At 45.9% G+C, this 13,827-nt stretch overlaps 2 long non-coding RNA genes across 2 annotated transcripts in view; both read left to right on the top strand.

Annotated features, from left to right (window-relative positions):
- Positions 1–13,827, top strand: part of LOC142049655 (uncharacterized) — a 923,484-nt gene that overhangs the window by 684,507 nt on the left and 225,150 nt on the right. The window lies entirely within an intron of this gene.
- Positions 21–8,543, top strand: LOC142049651 (uncharacterized). Its single transcript, XR_012657809.1, has 2 exons — positions 21–231; positions 3,311–8,543. It is a non-coding gene; the product is annotated as an uncharacterized LOC142049651 (long non-coding RNA).

The raw sequence follows: 13,827 nt of genomic DNA, 5'->3' as shown, positions 1-13,827 counted from the left end.
GGTGTCCCGTGTGAGACCCGGGCCCCAGATGCCTGGTTGTCCCCGGTGACACCACCTCAAAACTGGTGCTCGTTAGGGCGTTGCAATTTGTCTTACGCCATGGTGCGACTGGTCCTGAGAATAATGACTAAGGGGTATCTATATGTAAATATGTCTCAATCTGGTCAAGAAAATAAACACCTACTGAGGCACGGAAACAAACTCTACAACTCACGGAGAGTTATAAAGCAGGTATGTTTATTGCAGCACTGGGTGCAAGGGGGATTGCTCCTAACTTGCACACCGCAAGTCATGATGGACAAAGCTTATATTGCTCAGTTACGTACATCTGCATTAGATTTCCTGGAACTAATTATAATACTTGCATCTTAATTACCCATTCGTTTTAAGTCCCTTTTTCCACATATGGTCATGAGTTGGCCCATCGAGTAATGTTGTCACAGTGTATTGCAAGGTGTGTTGGCTTCAACTGGTGTTCTGACTCTTCTCTAGATGGAGGTGTCTTTAGGTCCTTTTGCCTTGTTTTGGACTGGCACCTGCTGCTAGGTTGTTTGCATCCCTCCAGGGCGTTCCCCATCAGGCTTGCGAAGATTACGTCCTTGAGTGCATTCTTGCCTGAGGCCCCTTACAAGAGTGGCAGTCGTGAGGCTGTTGCGTGTTTGTCCTGGGTGCTTCTGAGTGGAACCTCAGGGGTCATGAGGTGGTTTCCAGGCAGGAGTTTGGTAGTTCTGCAGTGTCCTTATAACTTTGTTTAGGCGCTTCTTGTCCTGAAGCCCCTCTGACTCCCCCAAAGCCACAAGTTTCAGTCATCATGCAGGCTGTTCCTGTTATCTTACAGCCCAAGGCTACCTCATTATTCTGGCTAAGTTTTGGCTCCGGGCCCCAACATTTGTTGAGCTACACTAGATTGCATTAGTAACGTTTAACTCTTTATTCCCTGAATCACTACATTGCCCTACTGACACGTAATTTTTAACTCTAATGTGTCTTCTCTGCTATAGCGCCCATGCTGCTATTCACAGGTAACTACAGCTCCACTTCAGGCTGCAGAGTCAAGTCCTGGCCCTATTTCCATGTTCAGTGAAAACTATTTTCATGACTGAAATTCAGGGACAGGGTACTCCTGGCTGTAACACATACTTTCAAAGTGAACTGCCTGTTGTGGTTTAACCCGGCAAGCAGCTAAACACCACACAGCCATTTGCTCACTTTCCCCACCCCCCCACCCCTGCAGTGGGATGGGGGAGAGAATTGGGGAAAATAAAAAATCATGGGTTGAGATAACAATAGTTTAATAGGATAGAAAAGGAAGGGATAATAATAATACTGGTAAAAGAATATACAAAATAAGTGATTGTTGTGGTTCAGCCCCAGTTGGCTAACTAAACACCATACAGCCACTCACTCATTCCCCCCACCCTTGTGGGATGGGGGAGAGAATTGGAAGAGCAAAAGCAAAAAAAACCAAACTGGTGGGTTGAGATAAGAACAGTTTAATAATTACAATAAAACAATAATGGTAATAATAATGATTATGATAATAATAACAATAATGATAAGGAAAAGGGAAAAAACCAAACACACAAACGATGCAACCGCTCACCACCTACCAACCGATGCTGCCGGTCCCCAAGCCGCGATTGCTGCCTCCCTCCCCTGGCCAGCTCCTCCCAGTTTACATACTGGGCATGATGTTACATGATATGGAATATCCCTTTGGCCAGTTTGGGTCAGCTGTGTTGGCTGTTCCCCGTCCCAGCTTCTCGCTGGCAGGGCATGATAAGTTGAACAGTCCTTGACTAGTGTAAGCACTACTAAGCAACAACTAAAACATCAGTGTGTTATCAACATTATTCTCATACTAAATCCAAAACACAGGACTGTACCAGCTACTAGGAAGAAAATTAACTCTATCCCAGCCGAAACCAGGACACTGCCTTAAAAAATAGGCAGGCCCTACTGCATGCTCTGCTTGTCCATGTCCCCCCCAGCCCCCCACACTCCATGTGACAGTCTGCCTGTAGTATAAAGCATCACAATAGATATCATTAATGCAAAATCGTTTTTTATTCAGATGCACCATTTAAATTCTCACATGCCAGCCTACCACGCATCTTCAGTAGACTCACAATCTATAGGCAATTTTATCTTAGAAGAGTTAATTTTGGGGAAATAACATGTACAGAGAAAACTTGAAGAAATTTGTGTTTATCTTATCACCAGTTCAACACGTACTTGTCTCAAAGTCAGAAATTGATGATAAAACCCATTTATTTAACCTTGATTGTAGAATTATATAACCTTGTCTAACAGCTATTGATAAAAGTATGTATTTATCTGGCAAGCTAGATCTCATTCCTTCTGCTTCTGGTTTACTGAAGCTGACTAAAAATGCAGTTATTCCAAAATGCAGCTGTCTGGGCCTACCACAAGCTAGCAAACTGTGAGGAACTCTTCCACAATGAATGTGTGGATGGTTGAACCCCTGTAACATGGAGTTCATTGTCCAGAAGAAGACATCATCCTGTGGCACAATCCCCAAACCAATTAAGCCATGTCCGACTGCTGCATTTTCACTCCTGGAAAAACTAGCCTTGTATGGTTGTCTCAGTATTAATTTATCCTCACTTGTTTCCTGAGCGTCACCTTTCACTGAATTCCTTTGGCGCTGATTTATGTGCTGGGAGGCCTTTGACTTCTGCTAAGGTTGAGGGATGGGGCAAAAAGTCATTTTGACTTTAGCCGTGTTGTTTCCAGACACACAAATGTGTGGCCCAGGCTGTTCACTCAGCTCTTTCATTTTGATTGGCAATTTCTATCCCTGGAATAACACCTAAGGCAGAGGTCTTTGCTCATATTCATTTTACCTCACCTGAAAATCTAGGCATTTAGTCCATCCATGGTCCTGCTGTAGTTAGAGGAGAGATATAAATGGTTCCAAAGGGTAAATCAACCCATCTTAAGTTAGGTGTCTAAAGTAGGCTGGATAAATCATCCTTGGGAGGAACCCTTCTCCTTCCATTAATTCTAACAGGAGCCTAGACAAGCCCCCTTAGGATGGCTGAAGTTAGGTAAAATGAATTGTGCTCTGACTGACTTAATGAAAATATTTTTATAGCAATTCTGTCACCCTTACCAAAAATCAAAAGAGAAAACTCAGTATCCTATGGATGAAATGCCATACAGAAAAAAAAAAATCCCAATTCAAAGTATGAATACATCCTACAGACTGGAGTGGGTCATATTTCTCCCAGCAACCTTGCTGTGTGTCTTTTAACTAGTGCCTCCTTTCCTCTTTCTTTCTCGTTAGATCTCAGAAATCTGAAAGATGCTGTGAAGACATTGGACAGATGCCATGGCAACAGCCTCCAAAGGAAGTATGTTGGTTTCACTGCCTGCAAGGATATGCTGCCACAGGAATTATTCTTGTCCTTTGTGGGATAAAAATAATCTTGTTCATTTACATATCTTCAAGCCTGTTAAGAAAGAAAGTTTTTTTTAATATCATTATGCAATTGTCTTTGGTATTCAGGAACACTGGATACTACTAGGGTATCGAATGGGCAGAGCACGCATTAGCCCCCATGCAGGTTGTGGGTGAGGATAGAGTTCACTGCCAATAGTGAACTCTAGCCTGCTCAAAGCTCACAGACTCATGTACTAGCAACTGCTGAATGGCACCAGCCTAAATTCAGCACTGGCTAATTCACCCTTCTGCTTTGATGCACAGGAAGTAGTTAAAATTATTTAGAAGGTGTCACACCTGGATTTCAGGACTGTCTTTTTGATGTAGGAAACAGCAGTCTGTCACTGCAGCCTGAGTCTCATCGCAGCTTCTGCACAGTACTTTTGGTCCAGCCAGATCCAGTGATAGGAGAAACTTGTTGTTGTGACAACACTGTGACCCTATTAAGCATCTAGATCAGAGTTTATTGAATACTGTGGAGGCAGGTACCTTTCTGTATCCCCTAACACCATGTTCTGCAGCCTGTCTGATCTGGTTGGGGTTGAAAAACTGAAGCAAAATGCAACACTGGATATGCCCATCCATTTTTTTCTTCCATCCCTCTGGGGTACAAGCCCCTCTGCCTCAAGCTGATCCCATCCAAGGCCCATAGACCTTCCTGACCTCCTTGCTCTGCTCTGGCACTTTTCTGGGGAAGAGAGGAATCATCCACTTCCAGTCCCTTCCCACAACTAAAGCAGAGCGACCTTACAGATAAGTCCAGCTCAGGGACAAGGAGACCAAAATCAGGGCTGGCTAGGCAATACAGAGGAAGGTGGGTATGAGCACCAAATGACCTCAGTGGCACTTGTTTTGCATAGGTTTGGTGTCATATTACGTAGCACCATCACCAGGGTGCAGTACAGCCATACAGTCCCTGATGTGACTATGGTGGGGTTTGCTCCAAAACAGAGTAGTTGTATTGCTTCTACAAAACTTGAACACTGCTGAAAGGATTTGTGTGTGGCAAATGCAAGACTGATAACCAAGCAATTTCAGTCTAATGTCATCATTAGACTCCCCCAAATTCATCAGTGATAAACAGTAAACTGCTTTTTCCTGAGGAAAGGTTTTTATTTTGCGCAGACCAGCTGCACACTCACCACAAAAGGCTTTGGTGACCAAACCCCATCTTGCTATGTTATCTGAAAGGCTGCCTCATCCCTGGGGAGAGCACCGGCCTGGCCAGGCCCACAGCAAGCATGAAGGAGACCCCGGCAGCAACACAGTCCCACACCCCACCACAGCCTCCCCGCCCAGGACGGGACACCCCTGCGTCCCAGCCTGGGCCAGGAGCGGTGCCCACCGCTAAGCCCTCAGGCTCAGGTCCCAGTCCCGGAGTGCCGTCCCAGCACCAAGCCCAGCCACAGCAGGGCGTAGGGCCACCCCACACCCTAGACTAGGCCCGCGGCCCTGGTGTGACAGCAGATGGTAGCAGATACCCTGCATCCAGGCCCTAGCACTCACCATCTTGCTGCAAAGAATTCGGAACAACGGAAAAGGAACTTTAATTACTGTCCATCACGATGCAGAGGAGATACACCGTGTCTTAGAAAGAGTGAAGAAGGATGGAGAACACCACTGGTGGGACACTTTACCTTGGATGGTCACCGACTGCAACAGGAATCTTCAACAAGATGCTTCGCCCTGTCGTGGTTTTACTAATACTTACCATATCGTGTTGTATTTTAACAATTACTTTGTATGTTAAACTTTGGATTATGATGAAACGTTTGTCTCGCCAAATGTCCCCACAAGATATATATGTCCTCGATAATCCTCACCACAAGAACGCATGTGACACACCCAATGCATCCCAAATCTTGTGAAGCTTGAGTGACTATAGTCACGGGGTGGACTAATGTGGACTAATTATGTGGACTAATCGCTGGAGGTGACTTAGAAATTGAACTTATGTTTTTAGAAAAGGTACAGCATGGAATGAGCTTTCAGGGTACAGTGTAGCTGACAGGTGAGAAAACCATTCCATGGAAGTCCCCTAGGCTTGTAACCTTAGATGTCGGCAATGCCAGAAGAACTTGGCGTACTGACTCTAAGAGGATCTGTCTGGAGGGTGGAGCAGTGTGGAGGCATCCCGGCCAGGCTCTGTGATAAATGGGAACTCGAGGTACCATGGAGCTGGTATGCTGCACATTTGCTACCCTGGGCCAACAGTCCGCCATGCTTTTGACAAAATGCTGTCCTTTTCAGGAACTTTGCTCATTATAATATCGTCATAATACCAAAACACACCACCATCCCAAAAGCTACCTGCCTCTAAGGTGCAACCACCCCTCACTGGGCATGCGCTTTGAATTTTTCTAGTCTACACCTTTAAAAGTAAAGTGAGGAAATTTTACACCAATCCTAATAAAGGTATGTATGACTGGAGTCACTCAAGCTCCACCTGAAAGATAAAAAATAGTATAAAAGAGGTTAAGAGAAAAAGGGTGTTAGGGAAGGTACCATCGCGTACCACTCTGACTTCTGGGTTCAGCCGATTGGCTGAGCCTCTCTTCCCCCCCCATTGGGATGCCTTTGGGTAAGATTTGAGCACTTGGTTATACCAAGCATTTCCGCGGAAAACTTAGAAACCTCTCTATACCTTCACTTTAAATCTCCAATGCATTAGAGTCGCTTCATATTTGCTTAATGCACTTGTATCCTAGCAGTGTTAATAATTTTCTTAGTATTTTTGTGTCTTGTAACCAGCAATTCTATCACTGGTAATCCAAAGAACTTGTGTATCTGTTGCTTTAATAAATTACACTATTCATTAATCTAGCCGTGATTGTTCTCACTGAACACGACCGGCCTGGGCAGCTGCAAATTAGTTACTAACAACAAATACTCTGATGAGTGATTACTTCCACAACCCTTGGAAGATAAACCGTTGACCAAGTCTGAGACTAAGACTGGACTTAGCCGCACCTAGGCTCCTCTCGGAGAAGGAGTTTAGAAAGCAAGGGGTTCCTGTCTGAACCTCGTGACTCAACGGTAGGGTGTCCCCCTAGCCACTCCTCAGACTCCTACTATTAACGCAACAGTGGGGAGGCAAATAGGCTGGATGATCTTCTGAGGTTCCTCCCGGCCATATTTCTGTGATGCTATGATTGTATAAAAGGCCTCTAAGTATAAAGACATAACTGTATCTCTAATCTTCCTGAGTGTCATTTTGGGGTCCCAACCCTTGGACCGGACTAATGTCAGCGGTCTGCTGAAGAGGGGAGTGCCACGATGAGGCCGAGGTGAGGGGCAGAGCTAGGTGAAGACTTGGTGGTCACCCCTTGCTTAGCCCACAGCCCCAACCGTGCAGACTCCAATAATGTGCCTCTGCCACTCCCTACACTGCTTATCAGCTGCCAGAAAATTAGGCCTAAACTTATGTCAAGAGCCTAGACAGTTTATAACAGAACACCCTGGGGGTTGTATTTAAACTAAATCAAGAAGCTGTCACCCACTTGCAACTAAACACTAATCACAAGCACAACTCGTGGCTGAGGGTTTAGTTGTGTGGCTCCTTTAAATTACAGAAGAGTGAACATTTTGGCTGAACCATGAGGCCTTCCTCCCTCCTTGCCCTTCATTTATCTACCCAAACAGCCCCTGTTCAGCTCCAAGAGTCATAGCAGGGTGTGTTGCGGTGATTAAGACACTGGGTACAAAGATATGTGGGGACTAGGAGCCTCACACCAGCTATAAAATCAGCGAATGGGAGTAACTCGGTGGAGCTGCCTCTCATCTGGTCTGAGACCCCCACCACTTTTGACCTTGCCACAGACTACTGGAACACTGCACAGGTCGTATTCCCCTTCCCCCAGTTCCATGTATCTTGCTCTACTAATTTATGTCTTGGGCTTACAATATAGGTTACAATATAGGTTAAAATAACTTGCTTAAGGACAGTAGAAAATATAATAAAATTGTGGTATATGTTAACCGCCTGGCATCTCATCAGTGAAGCGCATTAACAGACAGAATCTGTCTCGCTGCGGATAACAATCCGGGAACAGTCCATGACAGTCATGTTCTCAAATACATTTGACTAATTTTATGCTTGGGAAAAAAGGTCAGATCTTCATGAATTCTGTGTTCAAATGTTGTCTGCTTTTCCCATTATGTTAGTTGGCCAAATAAATGCTATGGCCTCTACCTTACAAACCTGCCTTGCAATGACAGGTTGTCATTTTAAACATACATCCTTCCCCAGGGTAATGTATGCATTTTCAAGATTATTCTAAAGCACATTAAGCCAAAAAGATTTATTACTGAACAAAAGAAAAGCAAATGTTGCCCAGTCATATCTGTATATATGTGTATATATCTCTATGCAGGTGCATACACGTGGATGGATACATACTTAGCAGTAGTTGAAATGTTTTCTTTTATTTTATTAAAAAAAAAAACAAAAACACAAAAGCTTGTCTGATTCATAGCTAGACACAGCCTAAATCTAAGCCCAGACATTATGGCTGAAATTTGCTAACTTGGAATTCCAGGACTGAGAGTCTAAATGTAACTAACAATGTTAATTCTTTTATACTTCCAAATGTAAAGTTAGATACTTTCATGGTTTCAGCTGGGATAGAGTTAATTTTCTTCACTGTAGCTGGCATAGTGCTGGGCTTTGGACTTAGTATGAAAACAATGTTGATAACACACCGATGTTTTGGTTGTTGCTCGGTAGTGCTTGTACTAGTCAAGGACTTTTCTAGCTTCCCATGCTCTGCCAGGTGCACAAGAAGCCGGGAGGGGAGGGGGCACAGCTAAGAGAGCAGATTCAAACTGGCCAAAGGGATATTCCATATCATGTAACATCATGCCCAGTATGTTAACTGGGAGGAGCTGGCCAGGGGAGGCAGGCAGCGAGCGTGGCTCGGGGCCCAGTAGCATCGGTTGGCGGGTGGTGAGCGGTTGTATTGTTTGCGTTTTTCTTTTTTTTATTTTTCCCTTTTTATTATCTTAGCATTATTGTTATTATCATAATCACTATTATAATAATTATTTTATTGTAATTATTAAACTGTTCTTATCTCAACCCACCAGGTTTTTTTTTGCTTTTGCTCTTCCGATTCTCTCCTCCATCCCACAGGGTTGGGGGGAGTGAGCGAGCGGCTGCGTGGTGTTTAGTTGCCGACTGGGGCTGAAACACAACAGCCAGAGTGACAAGGCAAAGCATTCATTTGTGGTTGTTGCTGTACACTTCTATGGGAGAACTTATCTTGGGCCGCATATCTCCGGGACACAGGGCTCTACCCACCCTGGGGACAGTGATGCACAGACATCAATATGATGGATACAAAATGTCCATTTATTTAACTGCGTCACACGCTTATATAGCTCTTGCACTTCCTGTTCCTGCCACTCCTATGGGGAGGAGTCTATCTTTCTGTCACATCCCGTGATCTTCCGGTCGCCGATCCCTGTCTATTCCCCTACAGTGGTAGTCCCAGAGCAAGATAACTGTAAATTCTTTATGATGCCTGAAGTGAGATGTGAGATAAAGTAAATAAATAATAAATTAGATTAGAATAGAATAGAATAGAATAGAATAGAATAGAATAGAATAGAATAGAATAGAATAGAATAGTTCAGTTGGAAGGGACCTACAACAATCATCTAGTCCAACTGCCTGAGCAATTCAGGGCTGACCAAAAGTTAAAGCATGTTATTAAGGGCATTAAGGGGCATCAACCACCCGTCTAGGAAGCCTGTTCCAGTGTTTGACCACCCTCTCGGTAAAGAAATGTTTCCTAATCTCAGGTCTAAACCTCCCCTGGCACACTTTTGAACCATTCCCACACATTCTGTCACTGGGTACCAGGGAGAAAAGAGCAGCACCTCCCTCTCCACTTCCTCTCCTCAGGAAGCTGCAAAGAGCAATGAGGTCACCCCTCAACCTCCTTTTCTCCAAACTAGACAGACCCAGAGTCCTTAGCTTCTCCTCATAGGACATGCCTTCCAGCCCTTTCACCACCTTTGTTGCCCTCCCCTGGATGCATTCAAGGACCTTAACAGCCGTCTTAAATTGTGGGGCCCAGAACTGCATACAGTGCTCAAGGTGAGGCTGAACCGATGCTAAAGACAGCGGTATAAGTGCCTCTTTTGACTGGCTGGTTATACTGTGTTTGATGCACCCCACAATGAGGTTTGCCCTCTTGGCTGCCAGGGCACGCTGCTGACTCATATTGAGCCTGATGTCAATCAGCACCCCCAGATCCCTCTCTGCAGGGCTGCTCTCCCAATTTTTACTTGTGCCTGGTGTTACTCCATCCCAGGTACAGAATCAGGCATTTGTTCTTGTTAAATTTCATCCCATTCGTGATTCCCCAATGCTCTGTTCTAGATCCTTCTGCAAGGCATCTTGTCCCTCGAGAGAGTCAACAGCACCTCCCTGCTTAGTATAATCAGCAAACGTGCTAATGGAGCATTTAACTCCTGCATCCAGACCACTGATAAAAATATTGAACAGAACTGGCCCTAGAACTGAGCCCTGAGGAACGCTGCTAGCGCCTGTCCACCAGCCGGATGCAGTCCCATTCACTACAACCCTTTGAGCCCTGCCATTCAGCCAGTTCTTCACCCAGCGCACCATGTACGTGCCCATCTCACAGTTGGACAACTTGTCCAGAAAGATGCTGTGAGTGACAGTATCAAAAGCCTTACTAAAATCCAAAAAAACCTACATCCATTGCCTTCCCCTCATCCACTAGGTGGGTGACCTTATCATAGAAGGAAATCAAATTAGTTAAACAGGACTTTCCCTTTGTGAGCCCATGTTGACTGTGCCTGATGATTGCATTGTCCTTTAAATGCCTTTCAGTAGTAGCCAATATGATCTCCATAATTTTTCCAGGTACTGAGGTTAGACTAACATGTCTGTAGTTTCCTGGGTCTTCCCTCATGCTCTTTTTGTAGACTGGAATAACATTTGCTAGCTTCCAGTCAGCAGGGACCTCCCCAGACTCCCAAGACCTTTGGTAGATGATCGAGAGGTGTCCTGCCATAAGATCCACTAGCTCCTTCAGTATTCTGGGATGAATCCCATCAGGCCCCATGGCATTATGAACATTCAGCTGATACAACTTGTCCCTTACAATTTAAGTTTCCACAAATGGAAAGTCATTGTTCCTGCAGTCATGGTCCTCCAACTCAGAGGACTGGGGAGCCCAAGGCCTATCATTATTATTAAAAAATGAGGCTCTATTGAGTCTGGCTGAGATGGAGTTAATTTTCCCCGTAGCAGCCCTCATAGTGTTGTGCTTTGTATTGGTAGCTAAATAGTTGTTGATAACACACCAGTGTTTTGGCTATTGCTGAGCACAACATCAACACTGTCTCTCCGACATTTCCCCTGTCACCAGCAGGCTGGGGGTGGGCAATATCTTTGGAGGGCACACAGCCAGGACAGCTGACCCAAACTGACAAAAGGGATATTCCATACCATACGATGTCTGCTCAGCAATAAAAGCTAAGGGAAAGGAAGAGGAGTGGGGGGAATTTATTGTTACAACATTTCTCTTCTGGAGCAACTGCTATGTGTATTGAGGCCCTACTTCCCAGGTAGTGGTGGATGGACATTGCCTGCTGACGGGAAGTAGAGAATAAATCTTTTGCTTTCCTTTGCTTCCACGCGCAGCCTTTGCTTTTGCTTTTATTAAACTGCCTTTGTCTTGACCCATGAGGTTTCTTCCATCTTATTTTCTCCACCTGCCCCTCCCCCCACCCCTTTCTGCTGGAGGAGAGTGATAGAGTGGCTTGGTGGGCACCTGGTGCCCAGCCAAGGTCAACTCACCACAGTCCTTGGTGCCCAACATGGGGCATGAGGAATTTGAGATAAAGATAGTAATTGGGAGAGGTAATGGGCAAAACATGGACTGGACATTGCTAGAGTGGAGAGCAGAATAATTGTGGGGAATTTCTTTTGTTATAATTGTGGTGAAGGGATGAGTGGTAGCGCGTGTGTAAATTGTCCACTTTTGTCAGTGTTGTGATGATGTTATTTTGAATTTGGTATAGGGAAGTCTATTTGTTGATGTAAGTTAAGTTCGTGAAGACTGTAGATTGTGTGATGAATGTGTATTTTCATGATAATTCTTAAATATGTGATTCACAGAGGTGAGGGATGGAATGTATTGGGTTTACATGGCAAGGTTTTGGTAGCAGAGAGGCTGCAGGGGTAGCTTCTGTGAGAAGATGCCAGAAGCTGCTCTCATGTCAGACACAGCTAGTTCCAGCCGGCTCCAAGACAGACCCGCCGCTTGCCAAGGCTGAGCCAATCAGTGACAGTGGTAGCACCTCTGTGATAACATATTTTAAAAGGGGGGGAAATAACTGCTGCACAACAGCAGCCGGAGAGAGGAGTGAGAGAAACAACTCTGCAGACACCAAGGTCAGTGAAGAAGGAGGGAGAGGAGGTGCTCCAGGTGCCAGAGCAGAGATTCCCCTGCAGCCTGTGGTGAAGACCATGGTGAGGCAGACTGTCCCTCTGCAGCCCCTCGAGGTCTATGGTGGAGCAGATATCCACTCCGCAGCCTGTGGAGGACCCCATGCTGGAGCAGGTGGATGTGCTCTGAAGGAAGCTGACCCCATGGAGAGCCCACGCTGGAGCAGATTTTTCTGGCAGGACCTGTGGCCCTGTCAGGGACCCACACTGGACCAGTCCATTCCTGAAGAACTACAGCCCGTGGGAAGGACCCATGTTGGAGAAGTTCATGGAGGACTGTTTCCCATGGGAGGGACCCCATGCTGGAGCAGGGGAAGAGTGTGAGGAGTCCTCCCCCTCAGGAGGAAGGAGTGGCAGAGACAAGGTGTGATGAACTGACTGCAACCCCCATTCCCTTCCCCCCGTGCTGCTCTGGGGGAGGAGGTAGAGGAGGCAGGAGTGAAGTTGAGCCTGGGAAGAAGGGAGGGGGGGGAAGGTGTTTTTAGATTTGTTCTTATTTCTCATTATCCTACTCTGATTTTGTTTGGCAATAAATTAATTTCATCCAGTCAAGTCTGTTTTGCCTGTGACGGTAATCGGTGAGTGATCTCTCCCTGTCCTTATCTTGACCCATGAGCCTTTCATTGCATTTTTGCCTTCCTGTCCTGCTGAGGAGGGCTTGGTGGGCACCTGGTGGCACCTGGTGGCCAGCCAAGGTCAACCCACCACACTGGGACAGCCTTTGGTCTTTAGACAGATATCCAACCTGGCCATGGCTTTTCTGTGTTTCATGCTATACTGATGGAGCGTTTAGAAGCATGGACTTGTTCCACAGTCTGCTCCTGGGATGGAGGAAATAGGATCTGACACAATATGGACCTTAAGACTCCATTTCACAGCAACATTGTGTGCAAGGATAATTGGGAACAGAAAGTCAACATAATATCTTTTTGTTTAGAGGAAAGGTCAGGGAAAGCCAGTGGATAAAAAAATAAATACTTCATTTCTGCTTCTGTATGGGCCACTGCTACAAAACCTGATATTTAAAGCTGCTTTTGTCTCTATTCCTATCACCCTACCATCTAGTGTATGCACTATAGGCTCTCTGTAACTAAGGTATCATGAACCTGCAATAGCATTTTTCCCTGTTGGACTTTGAAATGTTGTCAAACTATAAAATATGGTTTTAGTTATGACATTTGCAGCTAAAACTTCAATACGTTCATTCCCAGAGACACATACCCAGTGCTCCTGCCTGATGCCTTACCAGTGCCCCAAAGAGAGCCGCCTTCACTGCATCCATATGCAGTCAACAAGGAGGATGACAACAGTCAGTCATTGCACACTGGCAGCCATGAAGTGTGTTGGCATCAAACTGGAGGTGCTGGAGCAGGGGAGCAGCCTGGCATAATCAGTCAGCTCTCCTGGCAGCCACCACAATCATCCCACTGTGCACAGCCCATGGAGGTTAATGGTGCAGCAGATATCCACTCTGCAGCCTGTGGAGGACCACATGCTGAAGCAAAGGCGGCTGTGACCCCGTGGGAAGCTCATACTGGAGCAGGCTCCTGTCAGGACCTGTGAACCCATGGAGAGAGAAGACCACACTGGAGCAGGTTTGCTGGCAGGACTTGTGACCCTGTGGGGGACCCACACTGGAGCAGTCTGTTCCTGAAAGACCGCGCCCCATGAAAGGACCCATGCTGAAGCAGTTTGTGAAGAACTGCATTCTGTGGGAAGGACTCACATTGGAGAAGTTTGTGGAGGACTGTTTCCTGTGGGAGGGACCCCATGCTGGAGCAGGGGAAGAGTGTGAGGAGTCCTCCCCCTCAGGAGGAAGGAGTGGCAAAGACAGTGTGTGATGAACTGACCACAACCCCCATTCCCTGTCCCCCTG

The sequence above is a fragment of the Phalacrocorax aristotelis genome, chromosome W (assembly GCF_949628215.1).
Source record: "Phalacrocorax aristotelis chromosome W, bGulAri2.1, whole genome shotgun sequence".
Classification (NCBI taxonomy): domain Eukaryota; kingdom Metazoa; phylum Chordata; class Aves; order Suliformes; family Phalacrocoracidae; genus Phalacrocorax; species Phalacrocorax aristotelis.
The sequence above is the reverse complement of the archived record's forward strand: the minus strand, read 5'-3'. Positions and strand labels throughout refer to the sequence as shown.